General features: G+C 41.2%; 1 protein-coding gene and 1 pseudogene across 1 annotated transcript in view; both read right to left on the bottom strand.

The window, feature by feature from the left end:
* Erap1 (endoplasmic reticulum aminopeptidase 1) overlaps positions 1-4,031 on the bottom strand; it is a 30,934-nt gene extending 26,903 nt beyond the window's left edge. The window contains exon 1 of the mRNA XM_090331595.1: positions 3,976-4,031. The gene's annotated coding sequence lies outside the window, so the exon portion shown is untranslated. The remainder of the gene's footprint in view (positions 1-3,975) is intronic.
* Positions 4,032-11,959: 7,928 nt separating this feature from the next.
* LOC150064183 (thioredoxin pseudogene) lies at positions 11,960-12,288 on the bottom strand (annotated as a pseudogene).
* Positions 12,289-12,844: the final 556 nt, after the last annotated feature.

The raw sequence follows: 12,844 nt of genomic DNA, 5'->3' as shown, positions 1-12,844 counted from the left end.
GATTTTCTGGTGATGGCCCTGCCCCAAGGTGTAGACACAGCAAGCTGAAGCAGGCCACCATGCTACAAGTCTCCAGGTATTCATCTAAAAACTCCAGGTGGCTCTGAATTCATAGAAGGAAGCGGTATAGACTGTTGATCGGGAAGGTGGGCAGGGCCTACTGTCAGAAGCTTTTTTTTTTTTCTTTTTTATCTTTTTGCAAAAGATAGGACCAAAGAGAATGGGATTTGGTGCCAGAAAACCAAAGTGGGATACAAACAGCGTAAATATCAGCATTTGTTCATCCAGAATCCATGGATAAAGGATGTGAATTTTTGTAAGTACTAAGTCTTTCTTAGGATGGAAGTTATCTATCTTGCATTGTTGTTTCAACTACAAGGAAGAAGTGTTGTATTGAGCTAGTTCTATCTTAGAACTCTCCTTTAGTGGACTGAATTATTCATATGTCTGTTTCTCTTTACTAAAGTATAAGCTCCAAAGGCAAACATCTTGACTTGTTGACCTGGTACAACACAAGGATTCATTAAGGGAATCATTAAGATGAAGTCTCTTCTAAATCATCATACTGAGTAATTCTCCAACATGTGATTCTTCTTCAAAGACATCTCTCCCCATTGTTTCAGAAAGCCAACCAGACTTGCCATATCTCACAGCCTGGGAACCAAGTCTCTATCTTTATCTTACTTCCCACCTCAGATGAATCATTGTGCCCACTCTAGGCTCTTGTTGGTCCCAAATGTACACAGGACTTTTCTTTTATCATCATTCCTCCTCAAGCTTTCCCTCTACCCCAACAACTTTCACAGTCCAATTCAAATGGGGCATCCCTGGGAGTTGGTCCTTCCTTGAATATTTCAGGCAAGTGATTTACAGAGACAGAGACGCTCCTAACTTCCTATTTCTCTCCTCCCATCTTTATCATTACTGATGCACCTGTAATGCACCCCTCCTATACAACTCATTGAGAACAGCCCGGTATTTATGCCTTGATTTCCCAAAGCACCTAGAACTACTTCCCTCACACAAGAAGAGCTTGATAAAAGATATGATACAGTGAATAAGGTATTTCACAGGTCACATTCTCTTGCTAATCCCTAAGGATCGATGCTCAGGCTCCAATGAAACACCAGCTCCTTCCATTGAAACACTAGCTCTCCTTGCCTGGCTTTACTTCTGACAGTGTTTTAGTTTGAAACATAACATTGCATAATGGTAGTTGACCTACAGTCAGATTTTACTAACAGAGATGAAGGATAAAAAGATGAGGAAAAATAGTAACTGATTGAACTACACAGTCCCTTGATTTCCAGGATTGCTGTAAAGCTTAAATAAGTCAACTTCTTTCTTCATTCTCAGGATGTTGACAGCTTATTTTGTGCCTTTTGCTGAGAACTAGTGATACTAGTCAAAATAGTCCCTGACTTAAAAAGGAATAAATTTACACACACACACACACACACACACACACACACACACACACACAGAAAAGAAGCAAGATGACCTACGTCGTGGAGGGGGCCCTCTGTGGATATTTTAGTTGAGACAGAGGACAAATACAAACCAAGGGAAAAGGTAGAGGGGCTGGATGTAGAGGTTTACAAACTGTAATCCTAATTGTGTGGGAGGCCATAGCTAAAAGGATTATGGCCCAAGACTGCTCAGGACGAAACGGTTAAACTATATGGAAATAACTAAAGCAAAAAAAAACAAAAACAAAAACGGGGGGCTATTATTGCTCAAGTGGTGAGAACACCTGTTTCACAAGCAGAAAGTCCTGAGTTCAAACCCCACTACCACCAAAAAAACACAAAAATTAAAAAAGGAAGAAAGAAAGAGGAAAAGCAAAGAATGAGAGAGGTAAGACGAGAAAGAGAAAGTGATAGAGGGAGTGAGGGAGGGAGGCAGAGAGGTAGAGAGGAAGGGAGGGAGGAAACAAGTTTATTTATAGGTGGAGGCAGTAGAAAGCAAGGGTTAATGAAGACTAGCAAACTTGTAATATGAGACCTTGTGGGGCAAATGTCCCTGGAAGCGGGCAAGTTGAGGGTTTCAGAGTGCGGTGGGAAGCCACTGGAAGAAGAGTTTTGAGATAGGAGGTTTAGCAATCCCCTGCACAAGTTAATAAAACCACCCTGGCTTGCTATATAGATAGTAGAAAACAGCAAGAGTCCCAGGAAAAGAGTCATCATCCTTGGGGATGGAGGGTTGGGACAGTTATCAGAGATGCAGGAACATTTGGTGTGATAAGCAAATTTTACTGAAATGGACATTAGAAGGAGATAGATTTAAAAAGAAGTGATCTTGGGCTGGGAGTTTGGCCTAGTGGTAGAGTGCTTGCCTAGCATGCACAAAGACCAGGGTTCAATTCCTCGGTACCACATACATAGAAAAAAGCCGAAAATGGTGCTGAAGCTCAAGTGATAGAGCTCTAGCCTTGAGAAAGTCTAAGGATAGTGGTCAGGCCCTGAGCTCAAGCCCAGGACTGGCAAAAAAAAAAAAAAAAAAAAGTGATCTTGAGGTTGGTTTTAAAAATTCATTATTTAATGGAGGCCTGCAATATCCTAGAGGAAATGTCAGACAGTTGAACGTGGAGATAAGGGTTTTAAAAGGGTTCTCTTGCACTTCATTGTTCTCCTTTAAAGTTATAGAAGGTATTTTCCTTTGGCATCTGATGGAACTAAAGCAACCTTTACAGTTACTGTCACAGATGAGAATGCAGCAGACTCTCTCACCTAACTTTATCTCAGCCAGAGAGGCCTAGTGTTTTTGAAATCTTGTTTGGGTTGTTTCTGGTAATTTTGACTTCTCTTCACCAAGGATCTAGGGACTACTGGGTGTGGTAGGGGGGTTTCCAGCTTCCTTTCACTGGGACGCTGCCATTGCAAGCTAGATCAACCAGGCCCCAATGTACTTTCTTCCAAATCTGTCCTAGTAATGAACTTAAGCCCTTAAAATAGTTTGTCACTACTGGTCATTACTTAAATACTGAATTAACTTGACTTCTGTTTTGTTTCGATTTTAAGCACACTTGAACTTTTCTAATTAGATCCACCTGGAAAATAACATCTTCCAGTTACATGTTTTTCAATACAATTCCATATCCTAGGAGTGGTGAGGGTGGGGGTAAGGGCGTGATGACAACTCTTTTAAGTTTTAAGCTGGTCACATTCTCAGTGTAGAGTAATAGTCGGGTCTATAATAGATACACTGCATTTCATTCTGAACTTGGTCTGGGCAAAGAGCCTCCCTTCCAAAGTTTAAAGAAGCGTGCGAGCTTTCTCTTCCTCTTATGAATTTAAGAGGAAGGACTTTGAAATTTACCAGACCAGAAATTTAATTTGTTCAAACAGGAGAATAACAAAACAAAACACCGGGCTAAGAGTCAAAGCAAGGCAGAGAGCACGAACTGGTATCAAAATGTAGAGAGGAGCAGGGCGGAAGACGGCTGGTACACACTGGCCCCCAGATCTCGTAATGCCTCTGGCAACTCTCAAATGCTCTCCCAAGGAGGTCCTCACCCTGGGGGGCCCCCTGGGGCGTCCCTTGACCCTGTGGGGTAGCCGGGTGGCTGGCCCGGTGGGTGACCGGTGGATGGCTCTCCGTGGAGGCGGAGCACCGACGCGGGCGTCGGCCTGGCCCGCAGTGCCGCAGGCGGGGAAGCGCGCGGAGCCCCCCACCGTGCGTCCTTCCCCGGGCGGCTCTGGTTGGCTAAATCTGCGGGGCGCAGGCCGGACCCGCCGCGACCCCCGCAGACCCCGGCCCAGCACAGCCGGCCCCTTGCCCCACCCCCGGCCCTGTCTCGCACCGCCTCGCCTTCACCCCCCGCACCGCAGGCCTCCAGTCCGGGTGTCGGTGCTGACGGAGACCCCGGGGGGCAGGGGGTGGGGCGCCTTCCGCTGGCCCCGAGGCCCGGTCCCCGCGCGCTGACCAGGGATCGGCGCGCGGAGCGTACCTGGGGGTCCGAGCCCCGAGCCGTACCTGAGGGCCTGAGGCCTACCCGCCGGCCTGTCACCTGCGCTCCGCCGCCACCGCGCCTGGGGACCGAAAGTGAAAGCGGAGCCGAGGAGCGGCGGGCGGGCGGACGTGGGGCGCGCGCGGGCCCGGGCCCGAGCCCGGCTGCGGGCGCTGGAAGCCCGGGGCGGAGGCGCGAGCGGCGGGAGAGGGACCCGGGCAGTGGATGGGTGTCTGGGGCAAGAAGGCAGCGTCCCCGGGGCGGAATTGTGAATGGGAGCCACACGCTCCGAGAATTCGTGACTCCACGCTGCGAGGCGTGGAGCGGGTTGGAAGATGCTTTCTGAGGTCGGGCTCTCTCCTCGGGGCGGGTGTCTGCGGAGGTGGCCATCACTGGTGGCCACCCAGGTGGCGCCTAGGCCATGCCAAAGACCCTAATTTCCAACCAGGAGGGTTCCATTACGGCTCGCGCGTCCACCAGCGGGGCCTGACGCCCATTCGAGGCCGCGAGTGTCCATCACGTCGCCTCCGCAAATGGGCTGAGAGCGCTCGGCCCGCCTCCCCCCCCAAAGGAACAAAAACCCGGAGAGGTTATTGGTGGTTGGGAAGCTCCGAGCCCTTCCCCCAACCCCCTTCCTCCTTCCCCCCTCCCCTTCCCCCCCTCCCCTTCCCTTTTTCTGCCAGTCCTGGGCTTGGGCTAAGGGCCTGAGCTCTGTTCTTGGGTTTTCTTAAGGCTAGAGCTCTACCACTTGAGCTCAGCACCACTTCTGGCTTTTTTTTCCCCCTTATGTAGGTGGTACTTGGTGCATGCTAGGCCAAACTCCCAGCCCCTTAATATTGTTCTTCTTCTTCTTTTTTTTATTTTTAAGACACATAGCAATTTTTTCAGTCCCTTGAGAACGCCAAGACACTGGGAAATGCCCCCAAGAAGTTCACCTTCATAGAAACAATAGAGGGTAAAGGAAGGAAAGAGCCAAGAAAGCAAAACCATGCGAGCAAACCGAAGTCTACCAGGTGGTGCTGGTGCCCCTGGGGGTGGGCACCTCTTCAGACTGCAGGCTTTTGTCTCCCACCTCCTTTGAGCCCCTTGCCCCTTTGAGAACTTAGGGCTTCAACTCACTTTAAAGGTGTTTCTCTACATTCTATTTCCGTCTCCTGCCTCCTTTTGAGAAATGCATTTAAGTCAGGCAAACTCTTCCACTCAAGGGCATAACACTGTTCCAGCTTTTATTTTTATTTAGCTGGCTATAAAGAGACTTTACTGCCGAGGATGGCTTTGAAGTGTGATCTTCAGATCTCAACCTTCTGAGTAGCTAAGATTTACAGGTATAAGCCACTGGTTCTCAGCACGGGACAAAAATCTAATTTTTAATGTTTCTTTTTTTTCTTTCTTTCTTTTTTTTTTAACAGGGATGAAAATTAAAACTAATGCCTTCTACATGTCCGGCAAGCACTGTTCTATTGAGTGTCACTACAGTGCAACATACTTTCTCTTTTTCTCCTTCCTCATTCTTACACTACTTCTTACTTACAATGGTAGCCTCAAATTTTCCTCCATTGTGTGCTTAACTCTTTACAATACATTCTGTGTTGTAGACAAAGCTACCTTCTTCAAAAGAGACACTCACGGGTATTGAGAAATATCACATTTTATTTCTCTTTGTTACTGTCCCAGGATGGATTTTAAAGTAATTGCAAACCAGAGAAAAATGGAAATTTGACAGAGAGGACTTTGGGTAGCTTCAAATTAATTACTAAATGCTATTCTCTATTCACTCAAGTAGCTGGCATTTCTGTAAGCTCTGTTTTTAAATATCCTGTATGTGTGTGGATGTGGATGTATGTGTTTGTGTGAGTGTGCGTTAATGTGACTGTGTTATTGGGGATCAAACAAGGGCCTTGCTCATGCTAATAAGTGTATTTCTACTACTGGGCTGCAACCCCAGTCCTTTTATTTTTTTCATTGTATTTTACTGTCAGGGTAACATAAAGAGGGGTTACAGTTACATTTGTCATGTAGTGGGTATATTGCTTCTTGCATACTGGTACTCCTCATGTTTTTCTCTCACTTTTCCTCCCCTCCTTTGAATGCCTAATTATTGAGAGCAAAAAGAAGATTGAAACTTAGAAATAGTTTAAGAATTATTTTTATTGTTATTGTAGAGTTGATGTACAGAGGGGTTACACGAATCAGGTAATGTGTACAATTATTTCTGAACTATGTCTCCCCTTCTCTTGCTCTCTCCCAAGTTTTTGCTCCCATCCCCACCCATAAGGTATATAGTTCATTTTCCACAGTGTCTAGTGAGTGCCACTGTTGTATTTCTTCATCCTTGTTCCACCTTATTTGTATCCCCCCCTTACCTTCCCAAAAACAAACAAGACAAAAGGAGAAGAAAACAGAAACAGCAACACTTAACAACTAAAAATGTCTCTTGTTTCCTTTACTTGGAGCTCATTTCATAAAATAGTGTTTTACAAGGCCATCTGCCTTTGCGTCAGATAAATCCTATGACTTCTCCATTTTCTTTGAAAGAATGATCCTAAGAGGTGTCAGGGTAAATGACATTAGGCAGCGCAGCTAGTACGGTGCTGTGTTGAACAGATGAATTAGTGTATTCTCTTATTGCCAGCATGTCATTTTGTGGCCCTGTGACTGCAGCAGATTTGTGGTGTGTTCTTCAACTTACCTGCCAAATTCTTGATGACACCTGAATTTTGTCATAGTACTTGCAAACTATCTGAGGAGACTGGCTAGTGAAATCTAAAAATAAAATAAAATAAAAGTTAAAGGAACAAAAATATAATTAGAACTGTGTTAAATAATTCAAGGCATTGACATTAAAAGCTGATTGTTTACAGAAAGGAAAGTTTTCCAGGCTAAGAAAATGGCATGTATGAGGCAGAAAACTATTTCACATCCTTGGAGAATTGAAAGAAGATTAGGATAGTATGAACTGTCAAGAAGAAAAATGCTTGTTAGACTAGATGAGAGGATGACATTGGGCCTCATAAACCTCAGAAACTGACATCTTTCAAAGAAAGCCATTTAGGAGGTCTAAGTCAGGAATTCAGGGCCCAATTTATATGTGCAGACAAAAATTCTGGCCCAGCAGGAGAGATATTTTGTTCCTGGTTTGACTAAGAATTCCAGCAGTGACGGGAAGCTGAATTCCCAAACTGGGCTGCCAATAGAACGTTTGCTTTCTAAGGCTGTGAACTTAGCAAGCTTCCTTTTTCTGAACATTCTTTTTTTTTTTTAATTATCTTTACTGTTAAGTAGTTGTACAGAAGAGTTGCCATTCTACAAAGTAGCATATGACTATGGTGAATCTTTTCATCGTTCTTCCCCACCTACCCCCTTCCTCTGCCCTTGTTTTGATTTTGTAGACTACATATTGCATTTTATGACTGCATTTCTCCTTTCCTTCTTCCTCGAGGACACTGGAAAGACTGTTTGTGGTTGCATAGCCTTGACAGGGATTGCTGACCCCTGTTCTTCTCCAGGAGAAATTCTAGGGCACCATTTCCCTTTAATTCTTTTATTCTCATTTTAAAAAATATTAGCGATAAGCAATGTATTGAAGTTGAAATAAACCAGTTAGAGAAATATTTGTAGATATATTTACTGGTGAGGAGGATAGCTATAAATATAATCTCTGCCCTTATTCCCACAGGGTCCAAATCCATGGAATTTTTGAAGCAGTACTGGAAAGGAATGTAACGTAGTAATGTTTTGGGTTTTGTTTTGTTTTTTAAGCCACAACATAGCATTTAAAATCTGCATCCATTTTGAGATCTGAGACAACCTCTCTAATCCTAACTCTAACATAATCTGCCCTAAACAGCTGTGACCTGTGTTTTTGCTTTAATTTCAATATAGCAAAGATGACAAGAGTAATGTTAGATGACTGAGAACAGCTTTACCAAGTCCTTTAACTCAGAGGCATAGGCAGATGTTCTTTTGCCAGTTCTGGGGCTTGAACTCAGGGCCTGAGCACTGTCCTTGACTTTTCTCAAGGCCAGAGCTCTATCACTTGAGCCACAGCACCACCTCCAGCTTTTTTCTATGTATGTGGTACCGAGGAATCAAACCCAGGCCTTCGTGCATGCTAGGCAAGCACTCTACCACTAGGCCAATTTTTTTTAAAATTAAATAAATGTTTTAACATTCTCTGTATTCAAAAACTAAAATATAGAAGTATTGTCTGGAATGAGCTGCTTTAAAACATTTACTCTACCACACTTTTCCCTGACTTCTCTCCCGCTGCATGCTACTAACCTGCATCCTGGAAAAGAAATCCTTTTGAAGTCTCCCATATTTATCCTAAGAACTGAGACCTCTATGTTGTTGGTTAAGGTCCCATGTGAATAACAGAAGATAAATGAGTTCAGAAATGCTAACCACTGTTTTTCCTACCAGGTCAACTTTCAAAGTCAAATTTATTAGTATTCATTAATCCAGATTTGCAGACTCACCAATTTCAGCTACTGTATAAACTAGCCCTATTAGAAAGGAATGGCACTAGTAAAATTTAAAAGAAAAAAATTAGTCTGGTGTTCTTTCTCTAAGGCTAAAGTTTTCTAATAAGTGCTCAAAACTAGAACCAATGAATACACAGACACCATCTCTGCTGCCATTTGTGGTCTTAAACTTCAAATGCTTCCTTATTTTTTACTGAAGGGCAAGCCTGTAACAACTGAGAGTTGTTACATTTTAATTATGACTACAAAACAAAAAAGCAATTCATTTTGAAAAGTTGATAAACCCAATTACTGAATATAAATATTCAGAAAATAAAAACTGTCTATGAGCAATGTAAATACCTATTATTGGTAGTGACAATATAACCCTCCCTGATTGTCTTTTTGCTTTTCATGGTTTCATTCATGATCTGAAGATATTTAATTCAAATTCTGAGTAGTGTAATAAAATTTCTTGGCCTTCCTTGTCCTGTCCCATGGTTTTGTAGTATAACCACACTATATGCCCTAAGCATCCCATGCCACTCTAGGCATCAGAGCAATTGGTGCAGTATTTGGAGGGCCTGTGTTCAAGATTATTTTATTTATGATAGCTCCAATGCTTAAGAGTAGTGATGTTGGTAATCCAGACAGGCCAAAGAAAACAGTAAATGCTTCCTTCAAGTGTGAAAAGTTACATTTTTTTTGAAAGTAGCCATATGTTCATAGACTGCTACTACTACTTCATCGAACTTTTATTATAGCATACTGCCATAATTATTTTGTTACTCATCGTTGTTAGTCTCTTAGCATACCTCGTTTAAACTTTAACTTAGGCATACCTGTACAGGGAAAATAAAACATACATATGTTAAGATCTTAGTACTAGTCATATTTCCAGGCTTCCATGGGAATCTTGGAATGTATCTCTTATAGAAAAGAAGGACTTCAAAACTGACACGGTATTTAGTAGATGTCAGTCTTTAACTTAGTGAATTTTCAATCATGAATATTATTTTCATTGAAGTATTAAGAGGGAAATACGAATGATGAGAAATGATTATATTAGGAGCTCATCTTTTAACAAATGACTTAAGGTTTTAGATCAGATCCATCAATTAAGCAGTTTTGTAATACACCCAATAGAGAAGCACACTCACTGGTCGGAGAAAAGACCTTTGGATCACAAGTGGGCGCTGTGATCCCTGTTAGAGGCCCACCATATGGACTCTCCTCTAAATGAATGCATGTTCTTCTGAATGTTTTTGTTTTGAATATGGTAAATTTTCAACAGTCCTAAAACTTTGGTATTAAACTTTGGTATTAGAAAAATAATCTAGACTTTAAGAAACTACCAACAACCAAAATCAAATATCTGTAGTATTGTTGTGACAGTTTTGGTTTAATGTTTCCATTACTAAAGAAATCTTATAGTCTTCTAAGGTTCTAACCCAAATGATTTATATATTTATACAGATAGTATTAGCCTAAGACATTCCTTGTTTGTTTATTCCTATGTTGAATAATATTCAATGGATTTGGAGATTTTATTATCAATTATTTTGCAAGATAATATGTAAAAGCAATAGAACTCCTGATGTGCTATCCTGATCTTAATCCTTCTACATTTAAGAATGTTCTTAGTATGGAAGGAATTGAAAACATTATTTCCCCATAGCAACCAATGAGTCAGTCATTTTCCTAATCTACATTAGAACTTCCTGATTAAATTCCTCCCATCCTCTGTAGGTTTTGATCCTTCTAATCTGATAACATTAGCCATTTTATAATCTGCAAATGCAGATATCATCATCCATAAAACAAATTTCTAGCTTGACCTAACAGTGAGCTGAGTATTAAATCAGAGAGAAAGCAGGGAAGCAGGCTAATGCAATAATAACATGATTTTGTTTCTGGTGGACAAATGGTTTCCTAGATTAATTATAATTCTTTTTTTACGTCTAATTATTTTTGCGCATTAAAATACATACTAAATGCCCAGAGCACAAAACGCCTATACAAGAGGATATGCACAGGGAAATGTTAATCACTACTAAAAGGTAAATACTAGGTGGGTGCTAGTGGCTCTAAACATCATGGTTCAGCCTGGTTCCAGGTTCCAGCCTGGGCAAGAAAGTCCATAAGATTCTTATCTCCATAAGCACCAGAAAAAGCCATGAGTGAAACTGAGCCTCAAGAGGTAGTATGCTAGCTTTCAGTAAGAGTTCAGGGATAGTGTCCAGGCCCTGAGTTCAAATGTCAAGACCAGCACCTGCTCCCACAAGAAAAGAACAAAAGGTGAATACACCAAACCATTTTGTATATCAAATTGGTTTAGACTTTATGGTTAAAAGTATGGAGCTTTCACTTCTAGTAGTGATAGGCTAGGCCAACTTTCCCTCATTAAAAAAAGGAAAAAGAACTTAAAGAACAAATAAGGTGTCAAGGAATGTCATTTAGTATTATTTTGAAATTAATTTCCAAAGTGGTGAATTCCAGGCCCATCCCAAAGCAGGGATCCAGATAAAACCTGTCTCAGTATCTCATCCCTGGAGAAAGGATGAAACTGGAAGGAAAGAAGCTCATGTTCTCATTGCATGCACAGGATTCTTTTGCATACAATCAACCTAGAATCACCCTGAAAAGGGCTGTTTTATACCAGAATGCTGAAGTACCTGGATCTAATGGAATTCTCTGAGTATGTTGGAGAATACTAATGGTTGAGAAGATTGCTTTGATAATAGTTAAATTAGACTTCATATATGGATTGAGCTAAATTTATGATACTGCCTAATGAAAAAGACTAAATTCCTCTCAATTATCCCATGAGTTTTAACAATAATCAGAAAGGTCAAGAAAAATATAAGTGAGATGCTTTCAAATTGCCTTCAGTTTTCCTGAGTGATGGTAGCATTTTTAAGGACATTAGTTTTAACATGACAACACTGATACTGAGGACAAGATACTAACCACTAATAGGCACAACATGATTCAAAAACCTGAAAAAATATGAATGAAATTCAGGTAAGGCTCAAGTGCTGATCTCAAATATTAGTTCTATGGTCAGAATTTTCTATTATGTTATATACCTTTTGTTGTTTCATTTTGTTTCACAGGAGGTTTTTTGTTTTATTTTGTTTTGTTTTGCCAATTGGGCTTGAGCTCAGGGCCTGAGCGCTGTCCTGGACTTTCTCAAGGCCAGAGCTCTACCACTTTAGCCTCAGTACCACCTCAGGCTTTTTCTTTCTTCTACGTATGTGGTACCAAGGAATCAAACCTGGGTCTTTGTGCGTGCTAGGCAAACACATCCACTAGGCCAAACTCCTGGCCCAATACAGGGAAATTTTTTAAGAAATATAATCTGCTTTGTGCTCTAACAACATGTTTGTACATAATGTATTCTTAAAAGGATAGAATTAATACTTTATTGTCATTTATAATCAGATATCATTTGTATATATAGTCTCCATACTTCATACTTTTTGTAAATTAAAAAAATCACAAGTTTTCAAACAGCTGACTGGTAATGTTTTTTCAGAAAATGTGATTACACTAATTCATTAATGGTGGCTTCGAGCTTTTCCTTATTAAGTCCAGGAAATTCTCCCACTTTCTCACCCTTTAAAAAACATCTGGGAAGTTGGCATGCATTTGACTTCACAGTCTGCGGTCACATACCGACAGTCATCTACTTTGCGGCCACATCTACTTTGAGGAACATCACATTGGGATGCTTTTGAGAGAGGGTGTGAAAGAAAGGCTTGGTCATTTTGCAAGGCCCACACCACATGGCTGAGAATTCAAGTACTAGAGTTTACCTCCTGCAGTGTCAAGGGCTTCCTGAAAGGCATCCTTGCTCTCGATCTGCTTCACCATTTTGGCTGTCGTGGATTAGTTAGAATGACTATAAGGAGGAATGGAGGTGGGACCAAGCACATAATGTATTTTTACAGGTATGATTTACAATTAATTCTACATTGCTCTTAAAGCTACTTTCACTTGCATATATCAGTAGTACAGGGGATTCATTGTGAAATTTGCATAGATATGTAGAATGTACTATAAATAATTTCAACCCCTATGTTGTATTCCCTAAACTCTTTGCCTCTATAACCCATCAGTATTTGATGGGTTTCTCTATGCTGTTATGATATTTATATGTAATATGCTTTGATCCTCTTCACCCTCCAACATCATCTCTTTCCCTTTTCCTTTACCTTGATCTACCCCCTCCCCAACAAGATTCTCCTTTTACACTTATTTTCCATTCTTATTGTTATTATTACCATTTTAAATCTAAGTTCCACAAAGGTTATAACTTCATTCTTCTTTGTAAACAAGTAATAATCCAAATATATATATATATATATCAATATCTATCTATCTATCTATCTATCATGCTTTTGCCATATACACACCAGTTGGACACCTA

Source organism: Megascapheus bottae, chromosome 4 (genome assembly GCF_031878675.1).
Source record: "Megascapheus bottae isolate mThoBot1 chromosome 4, mThoBot2.hap1, whole genome shotgun sequence".
NCBI lineage: Eukaryota > Metazoa > Chordata > Mammalia > Rodentia > Geomyidae > Megascapheus > Megascapheus bottae.
This window is presented reverse-complemented; position numbering and strand designations above follow the sequence as displayed.